Source organism: Molothrus ater, chromosome 1 (genome assembly GCF_012460135.2).
Source record: "Molothrus ater isolate BHLD 08-10-18 breed brown headed cowbird chromosome 1, BPBGC_Mater_1.1, whole genome shotgun sequence".
Lineage (NCBI taxonomy): Eukaryota > Metazoa > Chordata > Aves > Passeriformes > Icteridae > Molothrus > Molothrus ater.
This window is the reverse complement of record NC_050478.2, coordinates 87968463-87991856: the sequence shown is the minus strand read 5'-3', so window position 1 is coordinate 87991856 and position 23394 is coordinate 87968463. Positions and strand designations below refer to the sequence as shown.

General features: G+C 38.5%; 1 protein-coding gene across 1 annotated transcript in view; it reads left to right on the top strand.

The window, feature by feature from the left end:
* Window positions 1-23394, top strand: part of MOCOS (molybdenum cofactor sulfurase) — a 209349-nt gene that overhangs the window by 122939 nt on the left and 63016 nt on the right. The gene's annotated exons all lie outside the window — the stretch shown is intronic.

Here is a 23394-nt window from a genome sequence, read left to right as displayed (position 1 = left end):
TTTAGTATATGTTCTTATAGTACAGAATGCTTCTCAAAAATGTGCACTCTTAAAAAAAACATGTACACTTGTAAAGAGGGCTTTGGTTTAATGTGTAGGAGCATTGCCTGCCATGAATGTGAGATTTTATGATAGCACCTCCTCTGTTGCATTTCTCATCCATCTTGTTGGTGCTTATTTATCTAAACAATTGAAAAATCTCTTAATACTAGACTGAGGGGAAACACTCAGCCCTGAATATGAATGAAGTGGGTATCAGTGGATGACACGGTAGAAGAGAGGCATAAAAAAATAGTGTTGAGATCTTTCAATTGTCAAAAATATGAACTGGCTCAAATTTTCATACTTAAAATTCTTTCGTAAAGAATGAAAATCAAAAATTTAGAAATATTTATATTTTAAAAATTTAAAAACATTTTTTCCAACAGTGCTAAAATGTAGAAAGATGGGAAAACATCAACTGAAAGAGCAAACAAGAAGAAACCTATATTGGAGAGGAGAAAATTGAAAAATTAAATAAAAAATGGTTTTGACAAATACTGTATTTTTAAAATTTCAGCAGTGCTGGTATGGTCTAGGTACTTTAGTAGTGTCTAGTCAAATTCTGGAGTGCCACATTGAAAAGCAGAAGTGCCAGCACTGCTGGCAAATATATAAGCGATATAAAAGATATAAGATATTATATAAGAGATATAAGAGATTGGAGAAATCCATAGTGGAAGAAAAAATGGAGTTCTGTAAAGGATTTTAATCACCACATGATCCAAGAATTTTCTGCAAAGTTGCCCTGAGCCTAGACCATTTTCCATGACCAAAGATGAATTGAGCTTTTGTTCCAGATAAGTAGGAACTTGCAACATGTTCGTGTTAAAACCTTTGTGATTATGCTTACATGTATGTGCATGTAAGCATAATCACAAAAATTTACATGTGATGTGTTTTTGTTAATTAGAATTTAATCATACAGAAGGGAAATGAAACAAGCCACTCAAAGGCAATAGTAGAATTTAGCCCAACTATGGTCATGCTTGGATTTTTTCCATCATAAAATGCATTTTTATGTGTCAACTTTTCAAAGCTCATGTGAAGGGTGGCTCAGCCATATCAGGTCTCTTGGCTCTTCTGTGCTGGCTGTGAGACAAAGGTTTTGGGGGCCCTGCTCTTCAATTTGTGCAGGCATTGAATGTTCCTGGCACAACTGATGCAACAAGAGATTCACGGATTTGCAGTTGCCATTTCCTCTCACTATCCTTTTCTTCCCTGAATATCATTGACAACATGGAGTTTTGCGGATTATTTAATTTCTGTCAAAGGCACAGTGTTCCTTTTGAACAGAGATTATTAGCACTTGGGTGTATACAACAAAGCCGTTGCATGCTGTAGAAGCACTTAGTAATCCAGAAGGACTGCAGATTTGTTTTAAGCCTCTTTATGCATATTTCTTCCACTTCAGCTGTCAGAGTTTTCAGTGGCAAAATGCACTGTCAGATGTGAATCACTTTTGAATCTCACTTTGCTGTAGCTACTGGAGCACTTGCTTTGCACTCCCCAAACACAAACAATGACTCTCATTCTGGATTGGAAACAGCCTAGAGTAGAAACAAGCAAAATGAACAAAGTGTTGTTATTATTAATCATGTCCTAATGTGTAATAAAAGCACTGCTGAAGTTCTTTGGGTATGTGCTCTAGCTGAAATATGCTGGTGTAATTATTGAAGATAGGGACGAAAATCACTAATGGAAAGTAACTCAGAGTTTTGATGTTAGTCAGTGTTGTGAAACACACAGATCAGTTTCTGACTCTGATATCAGCTGAATACATCCTTCACCTGTTTCAACTTCCATTTAGAACAATTTCCTGTCAGAATTGCATAATGATGTGCATGTGTAGTTAAACCATTCCCAGAGGTCTTACATGTATATATGATTTTTAAACTTATGGTTTATGGTGTGTGTTTTTATTAGTAAATTTTCATCTGCTTTAAAAATGAAACAAAGACACATCAATTGTTACGTATTGTTATAAGGTTTACTTTGATTATTATGTCTGTTCAGGAAACATTAATTCACTTCAGAAGAAAATCTAATGTGTAGGGGAAGAAATTTTAAAATGCAGTCTAAGTCTCCTAAGGATGATGAATTGAAAGTTGCTTCTAATTCAGCAGATGCTTGATTGGTTGTTACAGAGTAAAGGTTTCTTTGGCTTTCATAAAGACAATTGCACCACAAAACAGCCAAAACAAAATGTAGTGCAGGATGTTAAATGGTGATGGTAACTTAGTTTTTTAACTTTGTCTTTGGAACTTTTGCTGTGTTTTGCTCTGCTCCATCAAGGACTGCTTGCAGTCAGTGATGGGATGTTTGGCAGCCTGCATTTAATAGTACTGCACAGATTCTCAGGTGTATTGTGTTTAAAAACTTAAGGTTATATAAGTCATCCAGTTTAGGGGCTAGAAAAAAACAATGTTCTTCTAAGTACAGTTGTCAGGGATTTCTGGGATTTCTTTTGTGTAGAGTTTGTGGCTTCATCCTACTCTTGTCTGGTCACATCATCTAAACTTGGACCATGTTGCTTGTGTGTTTTGCTGCTTTCATCCTTAGTGCTGCTTTCATTCATAGTTTTAATGGATTTGGGGGTTCACTAATGTGAATACCAACTGTACAGTCTAAATATTTTGCAAGCGTGTGTATCTTTCTTTTTACGTGTGGGATTATAATAAGAAAGGTGAGTTTCCTGCCTTACATTGGATGGTTGCTGTAAAACTAAACCATGGCCTACTGATGATTCAGACCCTCTACAGAGGAGTTACCTGCACTTGTTCCCTTTTAGATTTGCAACATGAGATTGTGTTTCACTGTGAGTACTTTCACTTGTGTTTCATCTGTGTGGACTCTGCTGAATGCTTCCATTGAAGTCAATGGGGCCATGAAAAGTCTAATATGGGAGATAGGTGAGGAATTGGGATACTTGAGTTCCTTTCCTTGGGCACAAAATTTACTTGACATTTATTAAATCACATAAATACTAATCTTAAGGGGAGCAGGGAGTTAGGTAACCAAATATGTTTTCAGATCTGCATTTAACATCTGGATGGCATTTACCTTATCTTGCTGTCAACAAATGATGTCTGAGCTACCATTTTGATTCCCACTGAAATCAGTGGAACAGACAGTGACTTCACCAGCCTGATCCCTCTAAATTCTTTGAAATTTAGAATGAGAGGAGTTAAAGCCAGCAATATCAGCTCTTTTCTTTGTCTATTAAAGGAGCTTAGATGATTAGCTTAGTGTGGTATAGGGCATTTCTTTAATTTTATATAACTTTTCTGCTAATGATCCCTTTGGAACTAGCAAACTGAACTACCAGATTAGTTAAGGTGGAAATAGAGTTTTGGGATTTTTTTGCTTCCCTTAGATCTGCAGCTTCTTTTGAGCAGGGCAGGTTCTACATTTCCTGTGGCTGAAATAAACCAGTAAAGCATAACAGGAAATGTTCTGGAAGAACCCTGAGGGGAGGCTTTCTATTTGTGAAACCTTTATCTGCCCATTACTCTAGGAGTGATTTCTGATTTCCAGCATATATTTCATGCTTCAAATCCAGGTTTATTCAGGTAGATGTTGCTTTCTCTGAGGGGGAAAGGCTCACAGTCTGACAGCAAACTATCCTGCAAAGGCAAAAAAAAAAAAAATCTGTCTTCAGGGTGCAAATGTGCCTGTTATGGTAAAAAAAAAAAGATGTCTTATATGAAGAATGTGTGTGTACATCTGATTTCAGAAGACTGTCGTGGTTTTAATTTTCAAATGACTATTTATAGCAGACTAGGAGGAAAGAAAGCTCAGTTGGTTCTTTAGCATCAAAAGATGCCATTGTTGAGACTGTGGTTAATTTATTAGGAAGAACAGACTTAAGTGAGCACGCATTTACTAATGGCTATGGATGAAATTAAAACAATTACAGAGGCAGTATTACAAAATGAGCAAGAAGGTGAGGCACCTTGTGCAACTGCCTGGAAGCAGCCAAGCACATACAATGTGTTTGGAAGGCAAGTTTGGATTAATAGATGGGGGCTACTTTTTATACTGTAGATACAAAATCTGTTCCCTGTTCTGCCTAAGATAGCCTTGTGAAATCCATCACTTCCAGGAAATAAAGCAGGAGAAATTGCTGTACCCCCTACTGAGAGACAATAAGACCAAGTCTTCAATAAAAGCCACAGGAATATTAGCAGCACTCAAGTGTAGTGAAACAGATCTACTCATTGCAGTGCAATGATGCAGCATTGCCTACATATGGCCAAAGGATATCTTGGATAAGAAGCACTTTCTGTCTGTAATAACTTTTTCCCAAGATCATTTTCTGTGTCAAATACAGTTAGGACCAGAAGGACTTGTCATTTTCATTACAAAGTTGTCATTATCACTGCTAAGAGATAAAGTCCTATGAAACCATCTTTTTCAAAGGAGAACAGAAGTGGCAGCTTTTAGACTTGGGTGCAGATCTTCCAAAGACTTTTTGATGCCTCAAGTGGTAGATTAGGTGAGGGACCTTGTTATTCTTAGAATAGCCTTTTGAAATGGGGGAAAAAAAATCTTGTTCAGCTGTATTCTTAAAACATGTATATGTAATATTCAAGAATTGTCTCTGTATAGTTCCAACTAAAACCTGGAAGGGAATGACAAATTAAATGACAAATAAATTAATTCCATTTCATTTTAAACAGGGTAATGTATTGCTAATTATTTTTTTGCCACATCTTGATATACTAACAAGGAAATAAAATGTTACCTAGTGGGTGCTAATTTCCTTTACTGATAAGGTGAACGATTTCCTTACTAACATGCCCCTGGAAAATGAACCTTGGCATGGTGGTGAAATAATTCAGTTTTATGAAAAATTAGAGCACACTGGGACTAGAGAAGGATCAGTGTTTTGGTGTTTGTGGAAACGGTCTGGCTGGTGTTACCGGTGCTCACTTCAGCCACCCCTCAGAAATCTCAGGGGCCCATTCTAGTGTGTGCTGGCTACCATGGCAAGGATTGCCTTAATTCATTTAGTGCATTTTTAATTTCCCAGTTAACTGGATCCAGCTGTTTCAGCCCTTCATGCAACACAGAGATTTTATGCTAAATCCAAAGGGGCTAAATTAAAGTGAAATGAAATTTGCATATCATGTAAAACTCCACTTGTTCAGCAGATCCAGATTATATGGTGCTAATCACAAACACTAGACATAGTAAATCCTCTTGAAGTCACCCTGGGGTTAAGTCAAATGCTTTACACTCTTTGACACATACCCATGAAATATGTAATCAAGTCTGTTTGACGTCCTCTCCTAATTATGTGTGTGTATTTTAAGCAGATGCTTTTCCAGCTGATCTGTGCCTTTTGAGATCTTTTTTTTTTTCATTATTAATCAGAAAATCATGCTGTATGTTAACGGCAAGTGCCAATTATGAGAAACTAATCTTAGTTTCTTTGCTTAGAAGCTCTGCTTTTGCAAATAAGATCATTGCCAAATAACATATAGATGTAAAGAAAATATGAGAACCTCTGAATGTTTTCCATCAGGGACATAATTATTCTACCATGCATTGCACTCTTTCAGCCTAAAACTAATTTTTTTTTCCATGTAATGGTACTTTAGTTTGAGGCAAAAATATTTAATAAAGAAGTTCTCTGTTGGAAGTAGGAAGGACTGCTTGTTTTCACAAAAGTTAGGATTTAAATGATAAAAATGTTTTTCCAGAAGACTCTACACTCATAATTTCTGTCAAGAATGTTAATGTATAAGCTTAGCCTTTCTTGAGTCTCCTTACTCAGTGAGATAATATCAGGAGACAAATTCAATATTTAACTAAGTTGAGAGTCACTGAGTTTTAAGTAAATGCCATTTTCATTGTGACTAATTTAGTCTTCAGAAAGGACTAGTGACCTAGTTGGTCCTACCCTGCTCTTCAGCTGAAGTATGCAAACTTCCACTTGCATTTCACTGAAGTTTCAAACTGAGTATTTTCCCTTCAGTGTGTTTAGCAGAGACATCTACTGGCAAATTGTTAACTGGCATTCTCCTCCTCAGGTCCTACAATGCCATTTCTTACATCTCTGAAGGAGAGACTTGCTAATATGGAAATGACTACTTTGAAGCTTTTAGATGTGCTACAGCATTAAATGTATTATTTTGGAAGAAGCGTTAAGTAGTGTATCCACAGATACAAAATCAATAAGAGCAAAATAAAATTTTCCTATTTTCTCACTAATGTTGCTTCCTGTTGAACAGCCAGCTAGTTTTAGCAGAAATGTGCATATCAGAGAAAAGGAGTTTATGATCCATTATAGATGAACAGAACATTGCAAATCACCCAATAATTGTCATCAGTTTCCATTGATTTTGATTCAGTCAATATAAAATGGAAAGAAGGAAACCACAGGGTATAATTGGGAGAGCTGTTTTGCCTACAGGGACTGGTTTCATGTCTAATGCTTGCTCCACACTCGCAGTTTATTTTTTCAATAAAGATCTGCCTCAGCTGTCACCTTTGCCCAGTTGTTAATGGCTCTCAATAGAACCATTCTAGGTGAGGGTTCGGCTCTTATGTGCTACCTGCTCTAGTTGTGGTTTAAACACCTAGAGGCTGTCAGGGTGGAACAAGACTCACACAAACAGAACTACCAGCAAGTCCCCCTTGGGCTTAGATCTTCAAGGAACCCCTGGGAAAGCACCTGGCAGCTTCTGCAGTCCAGCCTTGCTACCCCCCCAGGAGACACTCACATACCTTGGGACAGACATAGCCTTGCAGAGGTGCAAAAGCAGGACTGAAAAGACACAGATGATTGATTACGTGGTCCCAACAAAAGGTCTTTAATATTTCAAAATTAGACTTTGCCTTTTTGGGTAACCTGTGGATTCAAGACACTAAGTAGCATCTCATCCATCCAGTTGGAGTGTGTTCCTTTTCTCACAATCACTACTGGTAAAATATATTTAAAGGTCTTATTTGAGGTGCTCAAATAAGTGATTTTTTTTCAGCTTAGCTTCATTCAAGTAAAATGCCCCTATTCTCTGAACCTACTCATCCTACTGAACCTACTTTGGACATTTGTGTGCTACATTCCTACAAGCATTCATTTTATATTACTCTAAGTTTATATACATTTGAAATGCCATTTCAGCTCTGTTATGCTTTCAGGACTCTGTGTGTACCTGCCTAATTCCAGATTTGAGATCCACACATCTGCTCATCCATATCACACCCCCTATTTCCCCATTTTCATCCACATCCTAATTTCCATGAAAGGAAGGCTTTGCTGGGCAAAGAATCTCCATTTGTAAAGTGCTTTAATTGCAATTGTTGCAATTCTGTAATAGCTGGGAAAATATTTTTGGGGTTTTTTTCCCTCCTTTCTCCTTTCCTTAGTTGTTTCCCTAAGCAGACTAGGTTGAGTATTGTCACAGGAGCTGGTTGAACTATATGTTAGGAGGACTTTGCTACCATAACTACACTGGCAAAACCTTTAAGGAAAAAAAGCTATTTGCTTCTGTGTGTCCAGCAGCACATCTCAGTATTTCAGTCGTGATGTTCAAGCATTTCAACAGGCTGCCTAGGGAAGTTTTGTAATCGCTGTCCCTGGAAGTATTCAGAAAAGGCTTAGGTGTGGTGCTTAGGAACATGGTTTGGTGATGGATTTGGCAGTGATGGGTTGATGGTTGTAGTCAATCTTGACCTTTTCCAACCTTAATGGTTCTGTGGAGGGATAGAATGTAAGAGAATAGTGCAGAAGGTAATCTCACACCTGAGTAGTTGCAGGTGTACTAATCACCAAAGATAAGGAACTGCTAATCACAAAGATAAGGAACTACTAATCACAAAGATAAGGCCTGCCCTTAATAGGCCACAGCTGTATCCAATAAGAAGAGGAGTGCTACAAAAGAGTGGGTTAGCTGGGTGAGGAGAGAGCTGGAGTTTGTTCTTGAGCTGTGAATAAGAAGGAGTCAGTGCTGTGAGGAGCTGTACATGAGAAATCACCAAGAAGGTATGGGAGCTTTGTAATAAGATGACAACAGGGTTCTATGATTCTATGATATAAACTGCCATAGTTTATTGATGTTAATGGTGACATAATGGTTGATGCCACCTACCCAATAATCTTTGGCAAAGAGCATGGAGATGTTGCTTGAAAAGCTGTCATTTACAGGTGGGTTTGACAGATATCTTCAGAGTACAGTCCTATAACAATTGAACTAGTTTCACTCCTTGGACATGGCTAGTTCACACCTTAAAATAACTTCATCTCAGAAATTAGAGAGCAAGGCTGGGGATCAGAATTATTGAGCTGGTTTTCTTTATAAAAACAAGTTTCCATAAATTTTGGCAACTCTCTACAGTGGAATTATCTTTCTTCTATACTAAAGAAAAATTGGATCAAATTGATCCTAGGTGAATGAGTAGACAACAGGGTAGGTTAGGAGCTCACACATTTGTGTTTGAGCCTGTTTTGGGAGAGAGGTGGAAGTCTGCCTTGAAAGGGTTTATTTTTCAATGTAGCTCACATAATCATGAAAATTATTATTAATTTTACTTCTTGTGGCTATATGTTAAGCTGTGAAACTCAGCTTCTAATTATTAGAGGTAAAGGGCCAAGTGTGGGTAGTTTACTTTCTGAAGTATACCAAAAATTGTTATATAGGCAACTGAAAACAACAGGCCAGTGCCTTTTCAGGGTGCTTCCAGGCCCCTTTTTTAACTTTTTACATTTATTTTTCCCTTTTTGCCCTCTTGACCTTAGTGGAAGTTTCATTGTTGCTGTTTTTGTAGGATTTTGGAAATGGTATCACGTCTGTTAATGGAGATGTCTTCAACTATTTTTTCAACCCAGTTTCGATTGGAGCAAGTATCATTAGAAATTTTTTTTGTTGTAATTTCTTTCTTCTCCATTGTTTTATTGACTGGTGTGAGAATATCTACTTTTTTTTTATTTTCAGATAAATAAGGTCTTCTAGAGAGACATGAAACTCAGATTTTACTTAGGCTCTGGTTTGCACCATCTGCTAATTCACCGTCATCACTGCTGATTAAGTGATTAGGAAATTTCTGTTCCCAGACACCCCCCACCCCCTGCCCTCCCCACCAAATCTTGGCCAGAGTTGATGTCTAGAGGCTGAGTAGTCAGTGCACCTACTCTGAGCTCAAACAGGTGGCAGCCCTACCTACGAACTGAAGTTTCATCCACCTCTGTCTCCAGAAATAAAAATCACGAAACCCTCAAGCTGAATGCTTGAATTCACAATCCTTGTTGGGGCTGTGCGTGCCAGAATTTTGTTTTCTGTAACCAGAGTGCTGTGTAGGCTGAAAGAGGCTGTGAGGCAGAGGTTTGAATTTTATGTCAGTAGAAGCTAAAAAACATGAGTAAGGTCCAAAGGCGGTAGAGCATAAAGCCCCTAGTAATTATATATTAACATACTGTGGGTGGAGAGCAGAGGTTCCATGGACTATCTTGGAGAATAATGTGGAAGATACTTAGGTACTACCTTATAAATCAGATGTTTCTTATAATCTAAAATGTGTAGTGCAGTCCTGATTGCCTCACCACACAAGTACATCCACAGAATTGGAGGGTGCTCAGCAATAAGCAGCAGCATAAATGAGTGCTCACATGAAGAGAGACTAAAATAATCAGTGGCATCCTTTAGGGATGTGTCTCTGCTTATAAAAAAAAAAAGGAAGCCTGTATGGACTTAAAACCCTGTTTAGCAGAACACAAATCTCCCTGTTTTCCCACATATCTTTGGTTTCTTAGCGTTTGCTGTGTTTGGAGCATTCCCATAATGCCTCCTGTTCCTGCTGTTCCACAGGGCATTTGGTATTCTTAGAAGAAAGTCACCAGCAGAATTAGGCCAGTGTTCAAGAAACAGGGGGTGGAATCAGGAAAAGAAACTCTGAGGACAATCCAATTGTTCCAATGCCACTTGATTCAATAAGAAAAATAACATTAAAAGGATTTGGGGTCTACAAGCTGCTGTTGTCTGAATAATTTACCATGTCTGCAAAAGATCGATGAGAGGGCCTTGAGCTAGCCAAAAGACACTGTTGATCTGGGCAGTTAAACTGCTGGGTACATCCAATTATTAAGGAAAACAATGAAGTTCAAACTCCAGAATATCTTTTTCTTGATGTGGGTAATGCATGTGGATGTTTGGATTGTGCAAGTTTAATTGTGAGAAACATTATGCGAAGATAATGATTACTCAGTTAAATGGGTTGACATGTTTCTATTAATCACTTCATCAAATTACTAAGCCACTTATCTGTCTTTGGTATTAATACACACTACATGACTAGTGGACATTACATTGGTAGCAAGTCTGGAAGGAATTCTTACCCTTTTCAAGAAGTATCAGCTAAGCAAACTAGATAGTTCTGTACATCCGTCACGTACTGACAATGCAAAATGTTGAATCAGCCTCAGTGTGACTTGAGCAACCCCATTAAGGGGTGCATGATATGACCCAACGTCATGAGATTTTGAGAAGAAACCATAACTTTTTCATTATGCTCTGAGATTTTGCTCCTATAAAATAGTAGTTCTATATAGGTAATTTTGTGAGTCTGTATTGTATGGGGTTTGCAACTGTGTTTTATCTTTTACATTGCAACAAGCTAAAATATAACTGGCAATTTTCAAAGGACTGGCTTTGACTGGCCTCCAAAATATTTCACTGTCCAACATGAAAGATCTCAAGTCGTGCTGTATGTTTAGCATAAGGTATTGTGAGAAGAATATGTGGCCTGGCTTCTTGATTTGCAGTTGGAGAGAGCTGGGGAGGGGCACCTGTTGTCAGTAATCGGGGGATAAAAGCATCAGGCCAATGGCTGCATCCAGCAGAGAAAGTTATGAAACTGAAAAAAGGATATAATTATTATTTGTCTTATGTTTCTCCCTCATGTGTATAAATGTGTGTAATGTGTATAAATAAAATAAAACCCTAAGTCTCCCCCCCCTTATTTCTGTATGACTACTGTGAGGTGATGTCTTACAAAGACCTACATCTGCCACGTGCTGTCCTGTGGTGGGGCTGAGCCTGAGGTGCTGGGTCACCGCTTGGAAATGTGCCCATGGTGTTGTGCAGTTCCTTCCTCTTCACCCTGAGCACAGGCACAACTGGTCCAGCAGAGCAGCTGTGCTTGGGTGGGAGGCTGTGTGCTCTCCTGCGTCTCCATTCCACCACAACTTATCTTCCTGTTTTTTGCAAGTACAGAAGATGAGGTTTCCTGCTAGTTAATTGGTGGAACCACAGGCAGTAGGAGTTTCAGGGCAGTATAATAGAACAGAGATTCTGAAGTGCTGCCAAAGGGCTAGGGGTTAGGAAGTACATCAGACATTCCAATTAGAAAATAGATGTTACAAAGGGTAGGAGTAGAGGCAGCATTTTTGTTTAGTTTTGTTTGTTCTATTTTTTTGTTGCATTTTTTCATCAAATTCCAGAGGAAAAGAAACTTGCTGGGATTTGATGCTCATAAAATCTAAAAGCAGTGGGGGACACAATTAACAGATTGCTGCAATTTGTGAGGTGAAACAAGAAATAAATTTGGCTCATGGGTTTTTGTACCCAATGATGTTTTTTTGTCATCCTTTCTTGTGCTTGTGATGTTTGACAATGGCTAGACAGAATGAGATAAAGTGTGGTAAATTTTTTGCCAGTGGTGGGAGCTGCTAGAAGTTTCTGGGAGAGAAGAATATATGTAATACCACAGTAACAAAGGGCAAACTACATCAAGGGTGAAAAACTCCATTAGACAAAAAATCTGGTCTTTAGTATAAAGCACTGTAGGTAGAGCAGCCAGCTGGAGAGAATGAAAAATATCAGGATGGATCTGAATAATGCCCAGAAATGAGATCTATTACTATTTTGCTGAAGTCTTATTTACAACATAAAGTCAGATCACCAACTGATGTAAGGTGATTTATGGCCTAAAATATTAATGGAATTAGTACAGCTGAGCACCATTAGGAATATGTCCGCTGAAGTCTCCACCCATCCTTTAAAAACAAGACTGAATTCCCATTGTTGTATTAAGCTTGCCTAAGCACCCTGCACCATCCAAATGGCAAGCAGTGACTAAGCCATGTCATATTTTAATGAATATTCAAACATAGATACATTATTTCATTTCTGTTGGCTTTTTAATTTTCTAATGCCTTTTCAAGGTCTGTGCATCTGGAAGGGGGAGGGAGACATGTGCTCTTAGAGGAAAAAAAAAGGCACATTGCCATTTCATTTCTTTGTAGAGGTTCGTAATGCGATTACCAAAATGTGAATAACAATCAAATAATGTGGAGGCTTATTCCCTATGGATAGCAAAAATAAATTTCAGTCAAACATTTCCGGCAGAAATCTCAAATTTGTCATGCAAAGTACTTCTCTGCATTCAAACATAATGTATTTATGTGACTCAGAAACATCAAACATTAGGATAAATAGCCAGATTATAAGTACAGTCCACTTATGAAATGATTGGAATAGAAGTGCAATTAATGAAACTGGCAGAATGGCTGTGAAGCAGTGTTAATGCCTTGAGATTTAAAGAAAGCATCCAGAGCTGCTTTACAGCACAGAGTGGAAGAGACACTTAAAGATTGCTTGCCATTCTCCCTGCTAACAATCTTTGACTACCTTTTTGTGTTTGTGACCTATAATCACATCAGAAGGAAGTTAGGAGCAATTTTTGCAAGATTTTCCTGGCCTCAAATTTTAAAGGGAACTGAGGCCTTAGGGGCCAAGGGAAAGAAAATTAAAAAATTGGCAACTCATCAATTCTTTCCTTCTACCTAAAAGCCAGTGTAACACTACATACTTAAAAAAACTCCAAAAATTAAAAACAAAACAAACAAAAAAAAATCCCACGCAAAACCAGAAAAAACCGATAGACAAACCAGGAGTAGGGAAGAACAGTGAGTTCATATATCTGACAAAAGGACTGCTTTGAACCCCTTAACCCAACTTTCCCAAAACCACTTACCTGGCAGAAGTGTTCTCTAAAGTTGCTGCAGAATTTCTTTCACCCAGGTGAACTGTTGAGTTTCTGCCTCCTCACTTGCTTTCTCTGCATCCTTGAAAAGGAATGGATATAGTCTGAGAAACCTGGACTGGATCTACTCATGTTTGTGAGAGGGTAGGTAGGAGTGGCATAAAGCATATAAAATGGCAGGTTTTAATAATTGTGTGGGTCCTGTGGTTCTGGGGATGAAGGGTGCATGTTTGGGAAAAACAACAGGGATAAGCATTGCCTGCTCTGTATTAGTCTGTGTGGATGTGGTTTTTTACTGGGCAGATATTTTGGAGATGTGCATCAACAGTCTGTGATCAGGGGATTGATTTTTTCAGCAGATTTTGTTACTTTTCTGTGTCTAGCAGCTAGTGGTGATGGAATAAGCATTTAAATTTTGTAAGGACCTTGGAGAGAATGTTCAAGCAGAGGTTGCTGAGGGCAGCACTAGGCTCTGTTGCCACTGTCTGATGGCAGAGGCTGACATTACTTTTAGGTAGTGAGAAGTGCTGAGATTCATCTTCCTATTGCTGGAACCTCTGACCCTACCTTTAGGAAGAATTTGTTGTGGCTGTTCTTACTGTTGGGTTTCTTTTCCTCTGGTCTTATTAATTATTAATATATCAATGTAACTTGATTAGCACTAGCAGAAATTTTTGAATATACCATACTATACTATTGCAGGTAAATTATAACTGCCTCCTCCAAATAATGTTAATTAATTGGTTATTTAATTGGATATTCAAAGCTTAATTAAGCCTGCTCAACACCAAGGTTTCATGATACTTTGAATAGGTTACTACTTATTTGAGTAAATAAATTTATCAATAACAAGCCAGATAACAAACCTCAGGATGGGTTTCATGAGCTGATGCAGGTGGAATGCAAGTCTGGGTGACCTGTGCTTAGTACTGAATTTAAAGCATATGAAAGTAAAAAAAAAAAAAAAACCAAGAAGGAACAAATGAGATTAGGACACCTTTATTTTGAGGCTGTACAGAATTTATTTCAACTTATATAGCCTTGGAGCTAGCATAGTTTATATCCACTTATCTATAGCCTACAGATCTTTATGAGAAGATTTTACCAGAAGATTTAACCAGAAAATAGAGATGTTACTCTATAGTTCATCATAGGGGAGGACTCCTCTGAAAAGGAAGAAATTTTATTAGTCTCAGATTTTTCTTTGCCTGGCTTTAACAGGACCTACAAATGTTTTCCTCCAGATGTCCCTTTACAAACATTCCCCTTTAAGTCAGCAATAATGAATTTAGGTCCAAGCAACCTCTGTGCACTGAAGCTATACTTCCAGTAAATGTGGAAAATTCTCAAGGGCCACATGAAATGTTATGAACTGGTGTCTTGCACTGTGAGTCTCTCCTCCCAGGAAGTTCATATGAAGTCCTTATGTGCTCACATATGAGCTTTGTTTCTGTTTGATGAGCCTCATAGATTACAGCCAGAAGGAAAAGTTGGCAGTAGTCAGGAAGGAAAAGTTCAGTAGTCTTCCTTGTCCCTCAAGCCCATGATGGTTTGTGACAAGTCCCAAGGAATTGTAGACCATCACTTCAACTGTTAAATCCTGAAACGGATTTTCCTTCTGTTTGTGTGTTGAGGCCAACTAAGAGTCTACCAAATCTCAGAATGGAATTCTAGAAAGAGCTGAGTCTTCTGCAAAGTTCCTTGATGACATTGATACAGCCTTTGCTTGCAGATGTATTGGACAGCAATGTATTTATTGACCAAATTATTTTCTGACATTTCATTTTTATGAAATTTAAACCCTTTTTGGAAATGTACCATTTCTGAGCTTTTGGGTTTGTTTTTCTTTTCAAAGAAATCTCATTGATTTTGTACCTAGAAAATGTGGATTGTGTACCTAGAAAATAAAAATATTTTTATTTGTTATAGATTTTCTTGTGTTTTTAAAGATGCTATTTTTAATACATCTTGTTAAATGCTGTCAAATAATAATGAGATGTGGAGTTTTTTAACTTTAGAAGTTTTCAGAAGTCAGAACTAACCAACATGGTGAGTTTTTCAGTTACATCACTCATAAGGTACTTGGTGGAAGATGCTTCTAGGACAATGAGTTCTACATCTTCAGCAACTCCAGCAACTACTTCTTTAAAACCTGTTTATAAGATACCGAGAAGATGTTTGTTCATGGACATTAACTTTGTGGTGATTTTTGAAAATTTTCACTTTACAGGAATTTCATCACTTTATATTTGCAATTCAAATCAGAACTACTTTTTAATATATTAGAGTTTCATATATAACAGGAATTTCATTTCTTGAACAGTTGTGTAGAAACCCTGCTTTCCCTTCAAAGAGACTGAATTTTATAATGCAATGAAGAGAGTCATAATCAAGTCTGGCTGCTCACAGGTTATTAAAACTGTTAGTCACTGTGTCCATATAAGAGAAGAATGAATCTATCACTGAAAAACTAAACTAGCAGCATAAATAGGCAGGCCTTTTTGCTTGAATGAGTCCATATGTCTCTTCTAGACCCATGGAGGGACTAAATGTTTTACTCAATGGAATGAAGAAAAAGATCTCTTCCAGTTCAAGGTTGAATGCTTTCTGGCAAGTTTTTCCTGTATGTGGAATTTCCTCTTTTTCAGTTTGTGCCCATTGCCTTTTGTCCTGTCACTGGGCACCATTGAGAAGAGCCTGGCTTCATCTTTTTTACAACCTTCCCTTTGGATATTTATGCATATCAAAAAGATCCCCACCTGAAATATGTATTCTCCAGACTGAACAGTTCCGTCTCTCACAGCTTCTCATATTAGAGATGGTGTAGTCCCTTATTCATGTTTGTAATCCTTCACTAGTCTCACTCCACTACATCTTGGACTGTGGAGTTGCCCCACCTCTAACAGGTAGGAATAGAATACACACCTCCATTTCCAACCGAAGACAGGAGCTCAGGACTGGACACAGCACTGCAGAGATACCTCACCAGCACTGAACAGAGGGGAGGGATAACCTCAATTAATGCAGCCCAGGATACCATTAACCTCCTTTGCCACAAGGTGATCAGCTTGTTGTCCACTGGGACACACAGACCCTTTTCTAACAAAGCTGCTTTCCAGCCAGTCAGGCCCTGACCAATTCTGGTGCCCGGGTTTGTTCCTAACCAAATGCAGGATTTTGCATTTCTCTTTGTTGAGCTTTATTAATTTATCTTTATAATTCTCCAGCGTGTTTAGATCCCTCTGGTTGGCAGTGCAATCATTAGTTGTATCATCTGGAAATTTGTTGAGTGTGCATGCTGCTCCATTGTCCAAGCTATTAATAAAGTTTTTCAATGGCAAAGAACTCAGTATCAACACCTGGGGTGGACTTTGTGCCATTGATCACTATTCTCTAAGCTTGGAAGTTAAATCATTTTTCAGTTCCATTTCATTTTCCACTTATCTAACCTATACTTCATCAGATTGTCTGTGAGGATTTTATGGGAGAGAATATCAAAAATTAATAAAGTCAAGATAAACAGCATCTGCTGTTCTTCCCTCACTTGCCACACTGATCATCTCATTGAAGAAGGCTATGAGGTTGGTTAAGCATATTTCACTCTTTGTAAATCTTTGACTATTCCTGATCATCTTCTTGTTCTTCATGTATGAAAATGATTTCTGGACTCATTTGCTTTATCACCTTCCCTGAGACTGAGGTGAGGCTGACCACCTGTAATTCCTTGAATCTTCCTTCTTGAGAATAGGAATGACATTTGCTTTCCTCCAGTCCCAGTCTTTAGGAAATTCTTTCAATCACCATGATCTTTGAAAGATTATCAAGATTGGCCTTGTAAGCAATAGCAACCAGCTCCGTTGGCACTTGTTGTTTATGCCCAGTTTATTTTAAGGGTTTCATAAGATGATCCTGTTCCACTGATGGTATGTTGTCCTTGGACTAGGCTTTTCCTCTGAGCTAAGGGCCTGGGATTCCCAAAGGAAGGCTCACCAGTGAAAAATGAGTTATGGAAGACGTTGAAACCTTTACCCATTTCTGTGTCCTTTCTCAGCGGGACTTCTGCTTGTAGAAATTCTTCTTGTTACCAGTTACATTCCTTACCAAATTCCTGATTGCATCCATGCATGTTTGAACCATGGCTCTGTGTTCCTCCTGGGTCACCTGGTCCTGTTTTCACCTTTCTACTTCTTGTGCTTCAGTTTAGTGGGGAGCTCCTTTTTCATCCATAAGTCTGCTGCCTTAACTATGTTTCCTGCTTGCTGGGATGGACCACTTCTTAGCTTAAGAGGGTGATCATTGAAACCTGCTTTTCGTACATGAAGTTGAACTTTTCTTGTAAGGTTAAACCCAAATTTTTGCAGTCACTAATCCTAGCTGTGCTGGGAAGCGTTTCTGAAAAGCTGGACAAGGACATCAGCAGCTGGGTTATAACAGGCATTTGGGTATGTAGACTATGTATCTGCTTCAGAAATAATTTAAATCACTACCAAAATTTCTCATTTATTTCCATGAGTACAGAATCAGGAAGAGTGGATTATTCTTGTGGTTCATGAGATCACTGTACCATTCAGAGAACAATCAATCTATCCTATACCTATGGGAATGGTTGCAAGGGAAGAAGATGAAGCCTGTGAGCTCTTTATGGGTGTAGTAAAAATTATCACTGAAACGAATCTTAAATATTTAGAGTTTAGCCCTTCCTGAAAAAGCTATCAAGGATTTAATAGAAAATAAAAGCTTTTCTATTACATTTGTAACCATACACTAGCAATTAGAAGAGAAAAATGAAGTGGATATAGAATCCCATATGAAAGCCTGAAATGCCTCCAACCTCTAAAAAGGAAAAATTTTCTATTAAACTATCTGGACTTTCACAGTAACTGCAGGGTAGCCAAATAGATTTTGCTTTACTAGGTTTTTCTGTAAGTAGTCTCTTACAGGCATATAGCTATTAATGATATTTAATTAATTACTGCCAGGATTGAGGTCCTAATAAAGTTTTTATTTTCAAGCAATTTAAGAGGCTAGTGCTGATGCAGTAATTTCTTTAAGCAGAATATCTTCATTTTAGAGCAAACTTATTGAAACTTTATCTGCAATACACACCCGTTTTTCCATCAAACTTAAAATTTCTTATGTACATCTACATAAATATGCTTATGTTGCTTTCCCAAATTCTTTTTCTAAAAAGTGTTTCTCTAACAGAAGCCCAGCAGATCTTCACAAAACAAGTGCTTTCATCTCTGTTATTGGATTTTAGTGTTTTCCTCAGCAAAAAAAAATACTTGGAGAAATATGTTTTATGTATTGGCTCTTAGCAAGAAGTGGTTTAGATCAATGGTAATTTTGAATTGCCAAGGTACCAAAGAGAAGCATAGCTATAACATTTTAGTAGTCGATGGCTTTTCTGTGTTCTACTAACATTAGGAAGTGGACTTCGTGAGATTTTTTTTTTTTTTGATGGAACAGCAGTTCCTAGCAAGTTCAGCAATTTATATTTTGTTCTCTCTCTGTATCATCTGTGTGGTATTCCAGGTGTGCTTGCCACTTTGGCATGTTTAGTGAGCTACACATAAACTAAAAGAACATTCAGTAATTTAAAAAATATTATGAGATCATTTATCTCTGGAGTTTTAATCAGAATTCTTTGTCATCTCCAAAAAGATCATACTTTAATGTTACTTAAAGTTTTGAGCTGAAAACTCAAATACCTGGTTTCGTATTAATAAATACAATTGTCATTTACATAGTGTCAAATTTCAGCAGTTGCAGTTACAAATGCAAATTTTGAAGAGGATTAATAAAATGGGGGGAAAGTTGTTGAAGTTTACAGAGCAGATGGCATTTTCTGCAAGGCTCTGGAGCCAGGAATTCCTATAGCTTGTATATTTCTGCCTCACAGTGGGAGCTGAGTAATGGAGTCGTTCACTGGAAGCTGGAAGATGGGATCAATGCTTTCCAAGGGAGAGCCCCCAGAGGGGGGGCTACAATGGCATTGAGAAGGCAGCACTTCAGCCATTTCACACGTGGGAGGAGGTGAGGTGCTTTCCCTCAGAGATGCCCACCACACGACATGGCATTCATGTTGAGCTGTGGGTGGGAGGAGTTGAGCCTAATTGATCAGTAGCTGTTGACCTGGCATGTTCCATAAATAGGCATGACACCATTTGGTACTTAATTGTGGTCTAGCATCAAACAGCTCCCTTGAACTGCAGATCTGAGGCACAGCTCAAAGAATAATTCCATTTGCCTGCGACAAGCCAGGGACTGGCTGACAGAACAAGTAGTATTAGCGAGGGTGGAGACTGCCAGCATCAATAATGATTATATGTGCTGCTTCTGCCTGTGATGAGCTGCCAGCTTGTAAATGCTGAACAATTGAGTGACCTTGGACAAACCGGTCCCAGTAATGATACAGCATTTGTTTTAATATGAGAGTGACAAGAAGGAAAAGATCACAGTGTGTCTCTCTTTCATGCAATCCCTCATCTCCAAAATGGATGCATCTCATGTGAGTTTAATAATTCGTTTCATATGCTAAGCCTCTTTCTCTGGTATTAAGAAGATCTTCATTTCAAAGCTTAGGAAATTTAAAGACTACTGAAAGCTGGAGTCAAGAAAGGAAGATAGTTCTTATACCTGCAGTGGCTGTCACCTGCTTAGAGATAATAAAAATACTTTCTGAAAGTTAAAACTGTGCTTTGTCTCAGCTTAGGTATCTGCAAGTTTTTTGCATTTGGGAGCAGTGGCAGCCTGTTCCCTTGGGGGGATGAGGCCTGGCCATGGCAGTCCTGAGGCACTGCATATTGCTGCCTCTGGCCCATGTGCAGGAAGAGGAGGAAGAGGTGTGAGATGAAAGTGGCTGCCTTGGCACAGTGTGCCCCCCAGTGCTGGCATGCCTGGCCTGAGCATCCAGAGAGCTCAGTGTGGCCCTATCCCACCACTGGGCTCTCCCTCCTGCCCCATCCTTCTCCTGGCACCTCCTCTGCAGAGTTGGCAGCCCCTCAGCAGGATGGGAGTTGTTGTTCTCCAAAAGGATCTCCATGGCTGTCTTTGGCATCCTCTGCCAAATGCTGCCTCCTGAGAGTGGGAGCTGCTCTCCTGGAAGGTGGGCACCCCAGGGCTCTGTGCTCCTTCAGTACCCCCAGGACCAGGGTGACCAGTGTCATGGTGGTCTCTGGGAATCTCAAGCCTTGGCAGCAGATCCCAGGCCCTGCTCCTAGCACACATGTCCTGTGGCAACAGGTTCTGGTGAAATTCATTATTTTCTTTAATAATTTAGAAGTGCTGGAGGTGAGTAAAAGGGGGAGCATGGAAATAAAAAGGGTGTAAAATAGAGTCTGAGAATCTTATAAATTGGAATTTTTAAATTGAGGGTAGTGATACCAATTCATTAATTGAATAACATCGTAGGCATTTAAAAGCAATATATTTTTATGGCTGTGTTGAGTGGTTTTAAAGATATATTTTGCTCTCCTTTTCATAAATTAGTCTTGATAATATCTTCCTGTTCATGGAAGCAGACATTCTCAAAATCTGTCTCCTGGCATTTTGCCACTTTGTGGCAGTAATAAATCATTCTCTTCTGATGGGAGAGTTTTGAATAAATGTCAGGTCGACAAGCAGCTGTGTGAAACAGGCTGATCCAGCCTCTGTCTTGGGTCAAATACTCACTGTCTCTGCTGCAAACAAAATATGAAAACTAAGGAGATGAAGTCCAATGGGGTGCATTCAGTTAGCGTGGAGGAATTTCAAAACACTTTGAAGGATGGATCTGCATCTCAGCATCACAGAGGATACGGAAAAATGTTCTTGCTGGTTACTGCAGGAGAGCTTTACAGCTGTGGAGGATCCTGTCAGCTTTAATAGGCTCTGAATACATTACTGACTAACCTGGCTTACAAGCAGCTGACATTAAAGTGCCTGATGCCCCTGACACCCTCCTTCATCTCTTCCCTGCCTATAGATGAAGAGACAAAGTCTGCAGGAAAGTAATGCCAGCATAGCCAAAAAGCCGAAATAGCTGAGCAGTATAGTGATGTGTTTATTTAATCTGAGTATTTTCAGATAAAATTACAAACATATCACACATACCCAGAATATTATCCATAAAGAGCTGTGGAAATGAGGGGGGAAAAAGAACTGTATGAGATGTGGGAAACAAATTAATCCTTTGTAACAGAGCTCATCATATGTTACATGAAAGTGTGGTGTGACTTAAGTCAAAGCTTGGGAGTTGCAGAAGAAAATAAAGACTACGGTTGCTGTCTCTGGCTGTTGAATAAAGTGAGCCTTTAAGGTTCAGCTTTTAGTCAGAAATAATCAACATGCTGTCTTGCTACCAACACTTCTTGTTTTCTGCTCTGATAAAGAAGGATCTAAGCTTTTATATTAGATCACATACTGAACTTGACAGCATCATTCTGATAAAGAAAGAAAAAACGGAAGAGCTGTAATGAGTACGTTTGGCAGGGCTCACATTGACAAGTCCTCAAAAAGAAAGGTTTTTATTTTTTTGATTGATTGATTGATTGGTCTGATCTTACAGGTGAGTCAAGTCTCTGCAGGACCATAAAACTAATTTTTCTAACCCTTCAATTTATAGTACTTTCCTTTTTCCTTTTCTGTTCTGTGTCTAAGATAGGTGAAATGATTCAACACAGCTTCTACTGATCCTAAAAATTCCGTGATTCATCATAACTTCAGGATGTTAATCAATTTATTTCTTGCATGATCAGATATAGCGAAGGAAAGAAGTGCTTGAGCCATCATTTCTTTACTTATCAATTTATTTATTTGTTCTCCAGCTTTACAAGGGGTGTTTTAATCACTTCTATCTTCAGATGGCATGTGAGAGAGTAGAACTGTCTGGGACATTAGAGAGTCTCTCTTTAGATCAAAATGTAGGCTTTTCTATCACTTCTCAACACTATGTGGAATTTTTTATATCAGAATAACTAGGAAGAAATTAAGAAAAACAGAACACAATATTGTTACAAAGACTTGAGAGCAAGAGATATGTCACATAAGCTTCCTCATACTCTGGAGAGCATGGTTGTCAAAGTATGTGAGAAGAAAGAAAAAGGAAAATTGCTAACTGCTGTAAAAAAACCTCCCAGGCCAGTTCCAAACTCCTGAAGTTTCAGCAGCTTGCTGAAGGGGGACTTGCAGTGTAGCTGTCACTACTACTTTGTCTCTCCTGGGAGTTTAAGGTCACTGCCTTCCATTGCCATAAAAGGCCAGCTCATCCTGCATCTTCTGACCTCCCTTCATAGTTTGTATTGATGCCTTCTCCTTTGAAAAGGCTCTCTGGTGAGAGTTACAACAGGTATTATAATGAAAGGGGAAAGGGTTTAGAAGCCATATCACAGTCCAAGCTAATTTATCATCTGATAAATGCTTCATCTGATCCTGGTGTCACTTTTGGTCACCCTAGAATAGAACAACACACTATGGTTGATGTCCTTGCAGTTGCATTTTGGTCTCACCAATTTAGTAAAATTTCACTGTTGAAAATTTACTGCTCAGTAAATTCAAACCATTTATAAGAAACATTGAAGATGTTCTTGAATTCTTAAAAATTATTGAGGAGATTCATGGAAGAATGCTACTGAGTACTAGTAAAAGATGTTGCAGATGGGAACCCACAAAATTGTGGGACTGTTATTGCTCTTGTCAAAGGAAACAGGACTGACTGTCTGCATATTGTTTCCCCTTTATCCTACCATATCCAAGAAGACAGAAGGGTTTTGGAGAGGTAAATGAATATAGCAGCTCTGCATGAAATGCCAGCTGCACTAATGTTTGATGCATACAGCCTTTGAATGCATTGCCATGCATTTAAATTCACACCTCTTAGTCATACAAGTTTTCCTGTTGGGTTTGCAGTCAAATGTTTGAACAGTTTGATTAATCACTCCACTTCTAATTGGTCTAAAGTTTGCGGTAGCTTTGAATTAGGTGTCTTCTCTCTCCTGCAAAGTACCTCAGCAGGGTGATGGAATTCTTGTAGGACTGTCACCTGGGTATGTAGACCACCAGAAGTGTGGTGAGGCCAGAAAGGTTGAGTCAATAAAATCTTAGAGAGTTTGTGTCAAGAGAAGTATTAGAAGCTTGGGCAGCCTGAGACAGCCATTCTGATTAGTTCATTTCAGATAAGAATATCTGTTGCACTTAATAAATGAAATAGACTAAATAATAATAATCTTTAATAGGTGTAAGTAATTTCAACTGCAAGCCAGGGCTTCTGACTGGTCAGCTAGAGACTCCAAACCAAGACAGCGTTATCTACAAGGGTGTCTTGTTTGCCACTGCAGCCATTCAAGTTATCTTATGTATTGAGATAAGCATCTTTCAAGAAGGAAAAAA